Raw genomic sequence first — 5,360 nt, forward strand, 5'->3', positions numbered from 1 at the left:
CTTTCAAGAGATTTTATTTTGTCCCGAGAGATTGGAGTCTTTTTTAGATTCAGCACGCCTGAAATTCATCGAGTCTGATTTCCCTTTTGTTTTTTCTTCTTTCTCGCCGAGTTTGATTTTTGTTTTTTTTTGTTTTTTTTTTGTTTTTTCTTCTCATAATATCCTTCGAAATCTCCAACTTGAAAACCATTCAACTTCATCCTTCAAGAGATTTTATTTTGTCCCGAGAGATTGGAATCCTTTTTAGATTTAGCATACTTGAAATTCATCTCCAACTTCAAAACCATTCAACTTCATCCTTTAAGAGATTTTATTTTGTACCGAGAGATTGGAATCCTTTTTAGATTTAGCATACTTGAAATTCATCGAGTTTGATTTTCCTTCCTTTCTTTTTTCTCATCTTTCAGGAGAGATTGAAATCTTTTTAGATTTAGCAGCATATTATTGTCGTATAATACTTGAAATTCGTCGAGTTTGAATTTTCGTCTTTTTTCCCTCATAATATTAATTTTCTCATAATATCCTTCAATTTCTTATACTATACTGTATTATGACTTCAACTTCTTATACTATAGTATATTATGACTTCAACTTCTTATACTAGACTTTACTATAGTACACTATATTATAAAATCTTCAACTTTGTCTTTCAACGAGAATAAAATAAATACGAATGTGGATTTTTCAGAAGCAGAATTATCGTAATATTTGAGATTCATCGAGTTTGATGCCGTTCTTTTTTTCTTATAATATCCTTTCAACTTCATGTTCCAACGAGATCAAATAAATTTAAAATTAATACGTGGAAGAACTTTCTGAAAATGCAGAATTATCGTAACAATTGAGAGACTCATCAGGTTTAATATTTTCCAAACTTCTGAACTATTTCACCTCGCCCTTAAATGAGAAACAACGGGAATAAAATGAATCAACAGATAAAAGAATGTTTCTAGATGCAGAATTATCACAATACCTCAAGTTCACCGAGTTTCACATTCATTCGAAATCTTTCAACTATTTAATTTTACGTTTCGAAGAGAAACATCGAAATACGTGAAATATTTCAAGTTTGACGAGAATTCGAAGAAATTTCACTAACAGTGAAATGATACCAATTCCAAATATGAATGTACATTTTGATGAATAGAGCAACACTACTTTTAATTTACCTTCTTTTCTCTATTTTGTACAATTTAATGTATCTTGTACTCACGACACGTGTGAAAAGTTCAAACTCCCTTTGAGAGAGTGCTACAGTTTTTCATCAAGAAAAAAAAAAAAGAAACACTACGTAAACTACGTAAACTACACTTGTACTAAACTGTACTAAATACAAAGTTTCGAACGTCCTTTTGCACGTCTTTCGGATATCCAATAAAGAAAAAAAAAAAAAAAAAAAAAAAAAAAAAGAAAAAAGTTCCCAACTGCAACCACTTGACGCAAAGTTTCACCGATCTTCTAATTCTCAGCTCCTCGATTAATTCATCGCTCGCGTTCACCTCGTCGCATTCGTCACTCGCTCGTAAAACCTTCCCTTATTGGATCGCAGCCTCGTGATCGGATTCGAGCCCGTCGCTAGCCGCAAACCGCAAAGTGCATCGGCCTTTTTGCTTCCGCTTATTTCTTGGATTTCGTTGGCCTTTCGTTAGAGAGATCTCGTTCTCCTCGCGGCGGAGGAGAGAGCCGAGGAGGAAGGTGGGACGCCCGGGTTGTACCCTGTGCCTTCAATCATTCGAGTAATTATTCGCCAGAAGCAGTTTTGCCCAATTATTTGCGGAGCGCGCGCAGGCTCCCTCCCCCTTTGTTCCTCTCCATCATTCGAGCGTCCTCGCCTCCTTCGATTCTCGTCGTCGTCGTCGTCGTCGTTACTTTCTCGAAGCCGAAGCGGGCCACGATTGAGGAATTAAAATTGTTCGAGTTCGCTCACGGGTTGCTCCGAATGTTTTCAGCGGAAGGGAAAGAAAGGGCCTGAGGAGCTCGTTGCTCGCGCGACCACCACGAGAAAAAGGAACGACTGGAGAAGAAGGAGACGATCGTCCCCTCGATCCGATCGTTGTGGTACGAACGTATATGGGAAATTCTCTGGTGATCCTCGCGTCGGGAATTTTTCTTTTCCCGGTGAATCATTGTAGGATTTGCTAGATAAAGTTCATCTCTTTTTTTGTATCGATTATTTCGAACGAAAGTCAAATTTGGTGGGAATGCAAAGCAAAGGGAGACTCAAGCTGGAACGTAAGCGAGCCCTGATTAATCATCGGTATCTCCATCTAAATTTTTTTCGCGATGAAAGAACAATTTTATAAATTGTTCTTTGAGAAGGTAACAAAGCAAAGTAATTTGCGCTGAGACACTAGACAATTACCGACGATCAAAAAAGCATAAAATTTTCATTAGAGACGTTAAAAATAAATGGAACAGAAAATCTTTATAGTGCAACAGGATGGACAAACTTTTATTTATGTGTTTTATCAAGGATCATTCAAGTCTACAAAAATGTACTATTTTATATCTATGAAATATTTAACAAAAATATTCAAATGGTCATTTTGACCATTTTGGTAGTTCTGTTGTTGAAGGAGAATTACATTCTAGCAACGAATAAATAATAAATAAAGTAATAAACGATCCAAAGAATAATCTAAAAATGATCTCAATTTTGAAACAAAATTCTTCGATTAAATTTGAAAATAAAAAAAAAAAAAAGAAATGAGAGATGTTTAACGTGACACGCGAAAGTATGGCACATGTTTGACGCAAATATCAACGAGATGGTTTCGTTCTGAAAAATTCAAGGTTTCAAAGGGTTTCGGCTCCGACTTCCAACAACCGTCCCGCTTCGATTAAGCTACTTTTATTGCGTGGATGACGAATGTCGATCATTCCAACACGGCATGAACGCGCTTTGCCGAAACTGCAATTTTGTACCGGAAACAACTCGCGCCGCGAAAACCATCCAATTAAAGCACGAAAGGAAAGCCGGCCCTTTAATTGGATACTTAAAACGTTTCAACCTGGGCCAGCACGCACGTACGCGCGATCTTTTATTTTATTCAACAATCTTGTTGCCTCTTGTGGCCGGGTTTTCATACTCGGCGGAACATCCAGAGAGGCGAAAAGAAAAGAAGAAAAAAGAAAAAGAAGAGGGAGGAACGATTCGTGCGCGAGAAATCTGTCCGTTCGTTCCATCGACTTTGGCTCCCTGGCCGTTTAATTTTGTCGCAACAATGTGAAAATTGTATTGGTAAAGGAAAAAAGAAAAACATAGAAAGTAGGGAGACTAACATGTAAGTAAATGTAGAAATATATATATATATGATCCTCTTTTACTAAAAAGATGAAGATTTATCGTAAGAATTCTCGCCGAGTGAAAAAGAATTTTCACTCATTTTAACTTTATAAAACATCCGTAAAATTCATTAATTTACATTCAACTATAGTACTGCCATTAGAAGCATTAGAATTGACGGCTGTTGAAAATATAGATTCGACGTTTATTACTATTCCAATTATTTTATTACAAATTTGCACGATAAGTATAATAAAAATCGCAATGTCAGATTTCTCTGGTGCACAATAATTTCAAAAAAGAAAAAAAAAAAAAAAGAAAATGAACAGACATGGCTATCAAAATCAAAATCAAAGCGTTAGAGTTCATCGTGTCTGTTTAAAATATAAGTATCTGGTACGAATTCAGTATTTATTACTATTTCCAATTATTCTATTATAAATCTGACAATCAAACGATACTGTAAAATAAATAAATAATAGCTTAATAACTTAATAAATAAAATAAAAACTTAGAATGGCATGAAAATCAACTAACGATTCAGTGTACACTACCGATAATACAAAGTATTTTACAAATGATAATACAAAATTTATATACAAAGTATTTATGATGCAAAGTATTAAAATTAAAATGAAATTCGAATGAGAATCGTCCAACAAACTAATACAATCAACAACGTATCTAACGAACCACGTACTAAATACCACTCTCTCCTCACGAAAGTGAGAACTGGCAACATCACTGAAACAAAATTTCACATGAAGAATTCCAAACCTATGTACAATCTCCCATTGTTTCCCAATACGACAATCCCTTGAGCAATATCTTTGAAAAAAAGAAAGAAAAAAAAGTGCAACAAAACCATTCACCCTTACGTAATCTCTTCGTGGATGTGTGTGCTTATTGTTGGCTGCTTCGTGCAAACTGCGAGTTGAAACGAGAAGAGAGAAAGAAACCTAAACGCGTGGAGAGAGGATGGGAGGGGAAAAAAAAAAAAAAAGAGAACGATCGGTGAAAATCAGCGAGTCGTGAGAGTCACTGGCGTGTTTATCCGCGGTTTTATCGTTTACTTTCAGCCGGAGAACCGTTCCCCATGAAAATCATCCAATTACGAAGCGAACGGTATCTCTCATCTCTTTGGACGGTCCGGTTAATTCGAAATGGGATGACGAGCGAAGGAGGCGCGGGAGCAGTTCGATTATTCGCGCGACACGCGGGCACAGAGAGAGAAAGAGAGAGAGAGAGAGAGAGAGAGAGAGAGAAAGAGAGAGAGAGAGAATGCCGGGAGAATGCTGCAAACCCTCCCCTCGAAAACTGGTGTGAACGGTTGACAACTTACACAGTGTTATCTGGTAGTAGCAGAATGCACCGGTAATCCGCCGCTAAGCCCCCGTTGATCCGGGGATCCACGTGCCACGTGACGTACGATACACCTCGACGACTTACCACCCCTAATGAACGCGGATGACAGCCGCGGAGAAAGATAGATAGCGCGGATCGCGATCATCACGGTTCTCTAAAAATGGTTTTATATTCGATCTTCTCTCTCTCTCTCTCTCACTTTTTTCGTTTTTTCGTTGGAGATTTCACTTTGACGAGGAGAGTGATCCGATTGACGAGAGAGGAGACACTGAGAATTATTTATTTATTTATTTATTTGTTTGTTCATTCACTGGGAGTATTATTTATTTATTTATTTATTTGTCGGAGTGCATTGTTTATTTATTTGTTTGCTCATTCATTCGGAGTATTATTTATTTATTTATTTATTTATTGAGCGTTATTCGGAGTGTATTATTTATTTATTTATTTGTTCATTCATTTGGAGTATTGTTTATTTATTGGACGTTATTTGGAGTGTGTTATTTATTTATTTATTTGTTCATTTAATTGGAGTATTATTTATTTATTTCCTCATTTACTGGAGTATATTATTTACGTTATTTATTTATTTGTTCATTCATTTGGAATATTATTTAATTATTTATTTATTCATTTGCTGGATTATATTATTTACGTTATTTCTTTATTTGTCCATTCATTTGGAGCATTATTTATTTATTTATTTATT

The sequence above is a fragment of the Frieseomelitta varia genome, unplaced genomic scaffold (genome assembly GCF_011392965.1).
Source record: "Frieseomelitta varia isolate USP_RPSP 00005682 unplaced genomic scaffold, Fvar_1.2 scaffold_433, whole genome shotgun sequence".
Taxonomy (NCBI): domain Eukaryota; kingdom Metazoa; phylum Arthropoda; class Insecta; order Hymenoptera; family Apidae; genus Frieseomelitta; species Frieseomelitta varia.